This window comes from Phoenix dactylifera, chromosome 15 (genome assembly GCF_051530095.1).
Source record: "Phoenix dactylifera cultivar Ajwa chromosome 15, Ajwa_hap1_PhDact_Kaust_v1.1, whole genome shotgun sequence".
NCBI lineage: Eukaryota > Viridiplantae > Streptophyta > Magnoliopsida > Arecales > Arecaceae > Phoenix > Phoenix dactylifera.
The window spans coordinates 4,515,694-4,528,908 of record NC_143204.1 but is presented as its reverse complement, the minus strand read 5'-3'; positions in this window follow the sequence as shown (position 1 = coordinate 4,528,908).

The window sequence follows — 13,215 nt, the reverse complement described above, 5'->3', positions numbered from 1 at the left end:
TAACTAATTAAGATTATTGCAGGCAGATTAATTAGATTACTAGTAGTAGTGAGTGGAGAGGATGGAAGAGACAATGAACCAATTACAAACACAAGAGATATTATAGTGGTTCGGAGCTAAGCCTTGCTCCTGCGTCCACTCCCCAAGCTTCACTTGGAAGTTCATTATAATCCCTAGGATTACAGCTGGTTGTTTTACAAGTTCACAACCCAACTTGTTGTTTTCATGAGATCACAACGAACTCGGTCGGTTTTCACAGGCTCACCAACTAAAACCACCCGATTATTTTCCCGGGATCACAATCGAACCCTTACACCGTTGGTTTTTAACTTCGGCTCACCAACAAACCTTACAACCCTTGATTCAATCCCCTGATTGAATCAAGTAAGAAAATAGATTGGGAAAAGTTACAAGGAAACCTTCTTAATAAGCAAATATTAAACAATATAAAAAGAGAAGATTTAGAAGCCCTCAAATAGATTTTGGAAGAGGAGGAAAGGGGCTTCTCGAACTCTGAGTCTCCTCTTTGAATGCGCTAAAGATTTGATGTCAGAAGGAGAGCCTTGAATGCGAAGGAAAGAGTTTGTTGGATGGAGTTCAATGCGCTTCTTCCTTCTTTCACTTGTATTTACTCTTAAGAGCCTTTGGTAGGTGGAAAATCCCTTTTTGTTCGAATGGAATAGCTCTCTTAGTGTCTACTACTGTTCACTCTGACTATTTAAGCAGTTCCCATTGAAAACTAGCCGTTAGACACCAATTTGTGGCCGTTCTGCACAATCTGCAACTCCTGACAATGTATCCGTTGGGGTCGGAGTCGACTCGCTCGATCTGGAGTCGACTCGGCTGTTGCTGGAGTCGACTCATGCTTTGCTGGAGACGACTCGCCCACTGGTCAGGATTTGAATTAAAGTGTTGTCCCGTTCTGTAGTCGATTCGGCCAAACCTGGAGTCGACTCGCCAATATCCGGAGATGACTCGGCCCTCTAGAGACGACTCGTTCTCAGGGTTCCAGAGATCTATTTTTCTGCATTTCTTTCTCGAGTCGACTCGGATCATCTTAGAGTCGACTCGGCTCTCAGAGCCCAAAAACTGATCTTCTGTCTTTGAAGTTGAACTGCCTCGGAGTCGACTCGGATCGTCTTCGAGTCGATTCGGCTCTCAGAGCCCAAAAACTGATCTTCTGTCTTTGGAGTTGAACTGCCTCGGAGTCGACTCGGATCGTCTTGGAGTCGACTCGGCTCTCAGAGCCCGAAAACTAATCCTCTGTCTTTGGATTTGAACTGCCTCGGAGTCGACTAGGATCGTCTTGGAGTCGACTCGGCTCTCAGAGCCCGAAGTTGGTTCTCTGACTTTTATTCTTGCTTTCCTCTGAGAGTCGACTCGGACGTAACTAGGAGTCGACTCGCCAAACTTCGGAGTCGACTCGTAACCTTCTGGAGTCGACTCGGTTGCAGGGTCTGAAATACATCGTTCTGTCTTTCTTCTGTTACCCTTAGGAGTCGACTCGGAAACGTCGGGAGTCGACTCGGCAACCATCGGAGTCGACTCGAACCCTTCTGGAGTCGACTCGCTGACAGGGTCTGAAAATCAACTTTCTGTCCTTCTGTCAGTTCTCAGTCGGAGTCGACTTGTAGTGTACCGGAGTCGACTCGAGCTTGTGCCAGAATCTTTGAAACACTTGGAGTCGACTCGCAAGCTTCCGGAGTTGACTCGAGATTCAGACTTTGGCTTAATTGTGTTCAACACTTTGCCGAATAATCTTGAACAAACGCTCGATGCTTTTAAAGATAAATTCACATATATTTGCATGAAACTCTAGATTGAATTCATTAGTATAACTTAAAATATACTCAAATGCTTTGAGCTCATCAAAATCAAATAGGGGTATAACCAATCACTCCACAATCTCCCCCTTTTTGATGATGACAAAACATTGAGTATTTGTAAAGTGAATTGCTCAACCAAGAAGAAATTTATAATAGAGTTTTGAAATGAATTCAAATGTCTAGTCATTTAATTTATCCAAAATTGAAAGGTATGAAACAGAAAATCCTGAAATTAAAGCTCCCCCTTTCATTTGGAATTATATGAGCCTTCATATCATGCAATCAATTGTTTGGCTTAAATGTGTTTAATGAATTTGCTTTCTTAAGATTTTAGATTCTCCCCCTCAACATATGCATTCAATTTTGTTTAGGTTCTCTGAATTTTCTTTTAATGTCTTGAAGTTTTTGAGCTTAAATTTTAGTTTTAGAGGGAAAATCTGACAGTTTGTTCTTGAGTATGATTCAATTAATCTCCGAATATCCCTTGAATAGATTCTGGAGATTACTCCTTGAGGAGCCCCAACAGAGAGATAATGAGCCTCGAGGTATCGAATCCACTGAGAACAAATTACTTTTGCATTAAGGATTTTCTTTTTAGTGATTCCCTTTACATTTCAAATCTACATATTTTCTCCCCCCTTTTGTCATCATAGCAAAAAGACACAGAATTAGAACTCAAGAATGCACAATTTTGAAAGAAGATTTCTACTCATTGTATTAAATTCAAATTTGAGTATAAGTGTGATTATATATCAAAAGAAGTCCTCAAGGGACTGTACAACATAAAAAAATAGATAAGAATATACTACTTTTTCTTTGTAGTGGAGGATGTGGCTCCCGTACTCAGTCTAGTGTGTTTGATGACCATGCTTAACCCCTCATTGATGTTCCCTAGTTGTTCGAGAATCTTCGAGGTGACTCTAGACTGTGTCGAGAAAATCTCGTTCACACTCTTCTGGAAGGTGTCAAGCTTGAGGATCAATGCATTAGCTAGCCGCTCTGCACCCTGACTTTGATTGCCTAGCTCATGTCTGATGCTGTCTCGCATCTTCCTTGTGTCATCCTTGACGTCACTCATGTTCCAGTATTGAGCTTGAACTAGGCTTCGTACATTGGATATTTCCTCCTTCAGGTGTGCAGTCATCTCTGTCACGGCTGCCAAGGAGGGGACTATCTCGGTGGAGGGAGCAGTCTGAGGACCTCGTATCTCCCTCAGCAGATCATCCCTCAGCTCCCTCACTATCTCTTGCCTCAACTCTCGGAGCTGCTCAGAAGATATCCGGACTTCGAGAGGTTGCTGAGGTGGTGGAGCTGCAGATGGTCCGGCTGAAGTGGATGGGAATGAAGGACTAGAAGTGGAAGGAAAAGTGGGAAGATCTGTATAATGCTCCTGGTCATGGTCAGGGCTAGGGGAGTGATGAGTGGTAGGGTCAGATGGTGTGGATGTGGATGGTTTTCGTACCCAGACTCCCCCGACCTTGTGGAATCCCATTCGATGGAAGGTCCCCTCACCCATGCGATCTGTGAAACGCAGTGAGCGAGAGGGTTCCCCCTCAGGGATAGAGACCTCTAACTCCCTAAAGATAAGAGTGAATAGCATTCCATATGGGAGACTCAACCTAGGTTTGTCTAGGGGTATTGTTGACCCCCTAATAGATTTTGATGAATACAAAACACTAGAGTAAAATTCCATTATATCTTAACAATTTAATTGAGGAATTCATGTGTCTTATTAAGAATATTGTTAAGAAATGTCTAGGCAAGTTTCCATAATTTTTATGAATTTATTGAAGAATATTTTGAGTAAAAGAAAACAGATCAGGGACAGCCGAGACGTCTCCGGATAGTTTCAGAGACGTCTCTGGCACAAACAGGAAGAACCGGCACACTTGGAGACGTCCCCGACACCTGCCGAGTCGTCCCCGCGTTAGCGGAGTCGACTCTCTCAGTAGCGGAGTCGACTCTCTCAGTGGCGGCAGAAAGGCAGTTTTCAAGAGATATGCGCGAGACGTCCCCACAGTAAGCCGAGTCGTCCCCGCAAGTAAAAAGGAGACTTCCCGAGTCGTCCCCAAGATAGCGGAGACGGCTCTCTCAGGGTTTTTCAGAGAATGGTTTTTTGGGTGATAAGGAAGCGGAGTCGACCCTGAGACAGCGGAGTCGTCCCCATGCATAAAGTGCAGACAACCCGAGACGTCCCCTGAAGGAGCGGAGTCGACTCTCTCAGGAAATACCAGAGGACATGTTCTTCGGAGATAAAGAAGCGGAGTCGTCCCCAGATCAGCGGAGTCGTCCCCATTCAAAAAGTGCAAACAAGCCGAGACGTCCCCTGAAAGTGCCGAGTCGACCCCAGACAACGGAAAAAGTAAAATCTTGTAGCCGAGACGTCTCCCGTTGAAGCGGAGACGTCCCCGGAGTGACTGGGACGCGACTGACAGATTTTCAGGTTTGGTTTGAATTTCAAATCCTTCTTTCTTTGTCTCTAACGGCTATATTTGCTTTTTGGGCTATAAAAGGGACCTCTTAAGTGCTTCTCAACAACTCTTCACCAACCCAAAGCTAGATCATTCAAGAGAGAAGTAAGAAAGAAAAGTTCAAGGGAGTGAGTGCATTCAAGTGAAGAAATCAAGTGTTTTCAAGCTTCCCAAGTGATTTCAAGCTCAATCACTCTCGTGCGCTTGGGATTCAAAGCTCACACTCAATCCTACGCGCTCCACATCGGAAGAATCAATATCTCCCATGCTTCCAACGGCAAAAGGATTCTTCCGGGTTCTATTGTTCATAATTGCAATATTTGCTTTTTAGAGCTTTTCCTTTCTTTTGTAAACTCTTTCGTTGTGGTGCTTGTTCCAGTCAAGGGACTTGGAACAAGGGAAAGGCATCCCAAGCCTAAGTGAAATTGGGGGTTTTAGGGTTTGTTGTGAGCCCGGTGTAAAACAACGAGTTGGGTAGTAAACTCACAAAACTACCGTACTGTAATCGTGGATTATAGTGGAAATTCCCAAAGGTGATTTGGGGAGTGGATGTAGGAGCAGTGGAAGCTCCGAACCACTATAAAACCTTGTGTTTGCGATTGACCTTTCTCATTCCTCCTTCTTTACTTTAGTGCATATATTCGTGTGTTTTATTTTTAATTAGTCAAAAGTTTTTAAAACACCCAATTCACCCCCCTCTTGGGTGACCATCTCTGGGCAACAAGTGGTATCAGAGCTGGTGCTCTGTGTATTTCTTGAAAGACCTAACCGTTTTAGCCAAAGATCTAGATGGCAACACCCTTTAACAATGTCCCTGCCGAGGGGCAAGCAACCAATAGACCTCCACTCTTCAATGGGACAAATTATACCTATTGGAAGACTAGAATGAGAATCTTCATTCAAGCACAAGACTATGCCTTGTGGAGGGTTATAGTCAAGGGACCACAAGAACCATCACATGTGGTTAATGGCATTCGAGTTCCCAAACCTGAGGAGGATTGGGATGAGAATGATGATAGGATGGCTCAACTCAATTCTAGAGCCATGAACTCACTATTTTGTTCTTTAGATGTACATGAGTTCAATAGAGTCTCTACATGTAGTTCCGCTAAGAAAGTATAGGATAGGCTTGAAGTTACCCACGAGGGTACAAATCAAGTCAAAGAGTCCAAAGTGAACATTCTAGTTCACAAATATGAATTGTTTAAGATGGAACCTAATGAAACCATCACATGCATGTTTACACGTTTTACCGAAATTATTAATGGCCTAAAAAGCTTGGGCAAATCTTACACTAACCCCGAACTTGTGAGTAAAATTCTCAGGTCACTGCCAAAAGCATGGGAAGCAAAGGTCACGGCGATTGTAGAAGCCAAAGACCTCAACACTTTGGGGCTAGAACAACTCTTGGGCTCATTGATGACGCATGAGCTCACGATGAAGCAGCATGAAGAAGAGTTGCCAAAGAAAAAGACAATCGCACTCAAGGCTACCTCAAGTGTATGTGAAGAAGAGAGCAGTGAGAGTGAAGAAGAAAGTCAAGATGAGGACTTGGGTTTGATAGTAAGGAAGTTTAAAAAATTCATGAGAAGAAAGAAACCCTTCCCAGGAAAGAAATTTGGAGGGAGAAATGATTGGAAAAAAGAAAAGGAAAAAGAAAGAGACCCAATCGTATGCTATGATTGCAAGAGACCGGGACATATTCGTTCCGAATGCCCTCAACAAAAGAAGTATTTTGGAAAGAAGAAGAAGAAGGCATTGAAGGCAACATGGGATGATAGTGACACATCATCCTCCGAGGAAGAGAAGGAAGAGACCGCCAATCTATGCTTCATGGCGTTCGAAGACGACGAGGTATGTCAAAACCCAACCATAAATTTTACTTTAGAAGAATTATATGAGGCTTTTCAAGAACTTATGGGTGATTGTAGTATGTTAGGAGCAAAGAATAAAGAATTAAAAGCCTCCAATCAAAAACTAAAGGAAAATATTGAAAACTTATTAATTGAAAAGGAGAGCATTAAAAATATTAACACTACTAACCTAGAAATCAAAAATTCAAAACTGAGCATTGAAAATGAAAAGGCAAAAACACTAATTAAGGAATTAAATCTAAAAGTAAAATCCCTACTCGATAATAATACCTCACTTGCACAAAATGTTGAATCTCTTAAAAAGGATAAGGAAGAACTAGTCAAAGAAAATTTGAATCTTAAGAATGAGGTACATAAATACAAACCAATTGTTGAAAAATTTACACAAAGCTCTGAAAAATTAAATCTTATTCTTTCAAATCAAAGAGCTGTTTTTAATAAAGCCGAATTAGGATATAAAACTAATGAGCAACAAAAGTATCTAAAGAATTTCTTTGTAAAAGCAAAAGACGTAAAAACTGAAAAACCAACATGCTTTCTTTGTGGAAAGAATGGACATAAAGCCTACTCTTGTATTCAAAGAAAAATCCAAACTAACAAGAATACATTTGTAAAAGCTAAAAGCATAACTAAAGTATGGGTGCCTAAGGGAACCAACTACACTAACCACGAAGGACCCAAGAAAACTTGGGTACCTAAGAGCTTCACATGATCATTTTGCAGGTATGCCTTGCAGCCGGGAATAAAAAGAGAATGTGGTATCTTGATAGTGGTTGCTCAAGGCATATGACCGGTGACAAGAGTCTCTTCGTCACCTTGGAATCAAAAGAAGGAGGAGTAGTCACATTTGGAGATAATGCTAAAGGCCGAATTATTGGTATGGGTAAAATCTCCATATCACCCTCCTCATTTATTGATAATGTATTGTTAGTTAATGGACTAAAACATAATTTATTAAGTATAAGTCAATTTTGTGACAAGGGCTTTAAAGTGTCATTTGAATCATCACTATGCATAATTAGTAGTCCAAATGATAATGAGATCATACTCACAGGACATAGGCATGGAAATGTTTACATGGTAGATCTTGATGATCTCACCATGAAGGATGGCCAATGTCTTGTAGCCATGAATCCCAAAGTCAATGAGACTAGTTGGTTATGGCATCGTAGGTTAGGGCATGCTAGCATGGACTTAATCTCCAAATTAATTACAAAAGATCTAGTCAAAAGACTACCAAAAATAGACTTTGAGAAGAATAAAATTTGCGCTGCATGTCAATTAGGAAAACAAACAAGAAGTTCCTTCAAGTCTAAGAATATAGTCTCAACAACAAAACCCTTAGAACTAATTCACATGGATTTGTTTGGACCCACTAGAACTGCTAGTCTAGGGGGTAAGAAATTTGGTCTTGTAATTGTTGATGATTTTTCACGTTTTACATGGGTTTCATTTCTTGCACATAAAGATGAGTCCTTTCCTGCTTTTATCAAGTTTCATAATAGGGTTTCGAATGAACTCAATCTTAAACTAAAAGCAATTAGGAGTGATCATAGTACCGAGTTTGAAAATCAGCACTTTGAAAAGTTTTGTGACGAAAATGGTATCAATCACAATTTCTCGGCACCTAGGACACCCCAACAAAATGGGGTGGTAGAAAGGAAGAATCGCACACTAGCAGATATGGCTCGTACCATGTTGTGCGAATCGGATCTACCAAAGTATTTTTGGGCTGAAGCAATAAATACTTCATGTTATATCTTAAATCGTGCTTTAGTTAGATCCATCTTAAAGAAAACACCGTATGAGTTGATAAAAGGTAAGAAACCAAATATAAGTTATTTTCATGTTTTCGGTTCTCGATGCTTTATTTTGAACAATGGAAAGGACAATCTCAGTAAATTTAGTGCTAAATCAGATGAGGGGATCTTCTTAGGTTACTCCTCATCTAGTAGAGCATACAGGGTCTTCAACAAGAGAACTCTCGTTGTTGAAGAATCCATTCATGTTGTTTTTGATGAAACTAATGGAGATTCTTCTAGAAAAGAAGAAGATGGTGATGTAGGTATACTTGAAGACCAAATGAAGGAACTCTCCACTCAAGACAAACAACATGAGGATGAGATCAAAGAAGATACAAATCAGCGAGATGAAGAAGATCAACCTCCATCAAGAAATCAAGATCTTCCTAAAGAATGAAGGTATGCACATGGTCATCCAAAGGATCTAATCCTTGGTGATCCTTCACAAGGTATAAGAACTAGATCCTCTTTAAGAAACACTAGTAATTATCTTGCCTTCGTTTCGCAAATAGAGCCTAAATCACTAGAAGAAGCTGAAAAAGATGATAATTGGATGAATGCTATGCAAGAGGAATTAAACCAATTCGAAAGAAATGAAGTTTGGACTCTAATGAAAAGACCCCCTAATGTTTCAATTATAGGCACCAAGTGGGTGTATAGAAATAAACTAGATGAAGATGGAATAGTAATAAGAAACAAAGCTAGGCTAGTGGCCAAAGGATATAATCAGGAGGAAGGAATAGATTTTGATGAAACTTTTGCTCCTGTTGCTAGGTTAGAGGCTATTAGACTGCTTTTAGCATATGCATGCTTCATGGATTTTAAACTCTATCAAATGGATGTAAAAAGTGCATTCTTAAATGGCTATATAATGGAGGAAGTTTATGTAGGACAACCTCCAGGTTTTGAAAATCACTTACATCCAGATTATGTGTATAAATTGCATAAAGCATTGTATGGACTTAAGCAAGCTCCTAGGGCATGGTATGAAAGATTAAGCAATTTCCTAATTGAGAACAAATTTAAGAGAGGAAATGTAGACAAAACCCTCTTTATTAAAAGAAAAGGAAATGACTTATTGCTTGTACAAATTTATGTGGATGATATAATTTTTGGTGCTACTAATGATAGTCTTTATCAAGAGTTTGCCAAGCTTATGCAGGGAGAATTTGACATGAGCATGATGGGTGACCTCAACTTCTTCCTTGGGCTACAAATAAAACAATCAGAGGAAGGCATCTTCATCAGTCAGTCCAAATACATCAAGAAAATGCTGGAAAAATTCAAGATGAAGGATGCAAAGGAAATCAGCACACCCATGAGCTCAAGTTGCAAGCTTGACAAAGATGAAAAAGGTAAAAGTATAGACTGCAAATTGTACAGAGGTATGATAGGCTCTCTACTTTACCTTACTGCTAGTAGACCAGATATATTATTCAGTGTTTGTATGTGTGCTAGATACCAAGCATGTCCTAAGGAATCACACTTGCAAGCTGTTAAAAGAATATTTAGATATCTAGTAGGGACATCTAATGTAGGTTTATGGTATTCTAAACAATCTGACATAAACTTAATTGCTTATTCCGATGCTGATTTTGCCGGGTGCAAACTCGACAGAAAAAGCACAAGTGGCACATGTCAACTCTTGGGTGCCAATTTGGTTTCTTGGTTTAGCAAGAAACAAAATTCAGTTGCCTTGTCCACAGCTGAGGCTGAGTACATTGCAGCTGGAAGCTGTTGTGCCCAAGTTCTTTGGATTAAGCAACAACTTGAAGACTTCGGTATTAAAATGGATAATATACCAATTAAATGTGATAATACAAGTGCAATTAACTTAACAAAAAATCCTGTCCAACACTCTAAGTCAAAGCATATAGAGATTAGGCATCATTTTATTAGGGATCATGTGCTGAAAAATGATGTGATGATTGAATATGTATGTACTGAAAATCAATTAGCTGATATCTTTACAAAGCCCCTTTGTAAAGAAAGATTCAATTTCTTAAGGAATGCCTTGAGCTTGTATGATCCTAGCAAATGAGTTGAATTTGTATTGCATTGCTTTGCTACTCAAACTAATAATCAACCTCAAGGTAAACATAAGTGAAAACATGAATTCATCTAAGCTAAATGACGAACTGTTTGACTTTTCGGAGGATGGTTACCCTCCCTTGGACTCTTCATGGAGATATTTTCAGAGCCTATTTCATAGGTATTCGAAATTTGGTCAAACACTCCTCATTTCAATATTAATAATTCAAAAATCATTATCAAATTATTATAGGATGTATCATTAAGGGGGAGGATCACAAACAAATTCACTCTAAGTTTATCAAAAAAATCATGTTGATTAGGGTGATTAAACAAAAATTGGGAAAAGATAGAATTCAATCTGAAATTTTTCAGTGCCGGAGACGTCTCTGGCAAATCGCAGAGACGTCCCCCCAGGGGAGACGTCTCGCCTTAGTCGCGGAGACGTCTCGGGGACCGAAGGAGGGCTTTTTAAATAGGTCGAAATCGCTCGAGCCGACTCGAGCTTTCTCCTTCATTCCCGACCCAAACGAAAAACCCTAGCCTCCATTTGCTCTCCACCTCAAATCCTAGCCTCCGTTTGCTCTACATCACAAACCCTAGCATCCATGGCACCAAAGAAGGCTAGGACGACCCGTGGAAGGCGACCTAGGGTAGCGGCCGACGGTGAGGAACGACGGGAAGAACCCTCCGCGCCGTCTCCTCCGGTTGCTCCGCCAACCACGACTATTTCCTGTGCAAATCGCACAGTCACGACAGGAAGGTACATAGATTTCTCCTTTTTAGATCATGAGGGGTTCTCTATTGGAGAGAGACTCCGAGCCCAAGGGTGGGAACACTTTTGTACCCTCAATACCTCGACCTACCCCGGCCTAGTTAGAGAACTTTTTAGCAATATGGCCTTAGGGGACCTAGGGTACACTGGATATGTCCAAGGGACATTAGTAGAAGTCAATGAAGATGTCCTATCCACTGTCTTACAAATTCCTAGGGACGGTGAGGCTCCAACCTCACATCCCCAAAGGGAGTCAGCCCTAAATTTACTTTTAGGAAGAGAGGACTGCGGCCCTCTTGATGTTGTCAATTCCCAGGACCTAAATGCAGAGATGAGACTTCTCTTAAGTATTGTCAACCGGGTCCTATTTCCTAAAACCGGTCGCTTCGATTTTGTTTCGGAGCGAGACTTAGTTATAATGCACCACATCCTACTAGGGATCCCTCTAAACCTCCCTAGACTCATGCTAAATTACATTGCCCTATGTCATAGGTATTCTAGGTTTAGTATACCCTATGGCATGATCTTTACCTTAATCTTTAAACACTTCAAGGTTTCCATTCCAACAAATGAACCTGCAAAGCCCTTGAGAAACACCGACTATTACAATGAGGGCACAATGAGAAGAATGGAATTTCATAAGATAGATGGATCGTGGGTCAAGGTACCAAAGAGAAAAACCCAAATCCTAGAGCCTGAGATCCCACATCATGAGTCTGACCATCACTCTCCTCCACCTAGCCACATGGATATCCCTGATATTCCCTCCAGCTCAGCTGGACCTTCCACATCCATGCCACCACCTCCTCCAGTTAGTGGGCCCTCCTTTCTGTCAGAGGATTAGATGCGCACCTTAGCATCTGCCATTTGCCAGCAGATGAGGGAGGAGATGAGATCCATGATCTCCACAGAGTTGGCCCCCATCATAGCTTCACATGAAGGGCTTCTACAAGAGATGAAGGATATTAGAAGTCAAATTGAAGCTACAACACAAGAAATAATTGGTGTGGGTGCCACCCAAACCATCAGATCATTAGAGCTCAAGGACAGCTTGAAGAGCATTTCCAAGAGTCTTAAAGAGCTAACAAAACCAGATGGCAATGTGAGCACCTTAGTTGCCCAACTAAGAGGAAGAATTGAAATGGCAACTATAGAGTTTGAGGCACTTGTGGCAGGTTTCCACAAGTCACAGGGAGATCAATTTAAGACCCTCATGGATTCCATCAACACATTCATAGATGCAGCTTGTAAGGTTTATGAACAAAATACAGCTGGTAGGGCCCATGAGCAACGTCGCCGATGATGGATATCTTGTAGGATCTTCTTTTTGTAAATCCTAGGCTATTTTTGAAACACTTTTGTATTAGAAATCAATACTTGTAATGATTTCTTCTTTTTGACTATGTACTGACTTCAAAGGTTCACAATGATACATGAATACAATCCCTTTTGAAAACTGTGTACATTGCCAACTCTATGTATGTGTTTCTATGAATGTGAATGTGCCTCTTGATGTGTCATAAGAATCTCATAACATACATTAAGTATTCAGATTTGGCACAACGTATCAAAGCATATGAAACGGGGGGAGCACAACCTGAATATCAAAGGGGGAGTAAAATGAACACTGAATATATTGAATATAGAGATAATTTGTCTCCTTCATTGTTGATGACAAAAAGGGGGAGTAGATATTGAATGTAGAGATAGTGAAAGGGGGGAGCAGTTATATATATGGATATTGAATATGGAATGCAAAATTTATAATCATACTCCAAAGTTGATTTAGAAAAGATAAAATTGAAGAATATTGACCTTAAGATAATTGCCCTTCTGGAAAAGAAAGGGGGAGTCAAAAAGAATCTAGCTTTCAATTATCCTCAGCATCAATACTTCATTTTAACTTGATTCAAATTCAGTTGATATGCTAAAATCATTTAAGAACTATAAAGATCAATCTTATGCACAAGGAAAGAACTGAAAATTGAATACTTTGAGTGATGCACATTGTATCTAGTTCTAATCAAAACATTATACTTGTACATCTGATCAAATACTGTGTATATGTTTAAATCTCAAATTTTGCATATACTCAGTGTTTTGTCACCATCAAAAAGGGGGAGATTGTTGACCCCCTAATAGATTTTGATGAATACAAAACACTAGAGTAAAATTCCATTATATCTTAACAATTTAATTGAGGAATTCACGTGTCTTATTAAGAATATTGTTAAGAAATGTCTAGGCAAGTTCCCATAATTTTTATGAATTTATTGAAGAATATTTTGAGTTAAAGAAAACAGATCAGGGACAGCCGAGACGTCTCCGGATAGTTTCAGAGACGTCTCTGGCACAAACAGGAAGAACCGGCACACTTGGAGACGTCCCCGACACCTGCCGAGTCGTCCCCGCGTTAGCGGAGTCGACTCTCTCAGT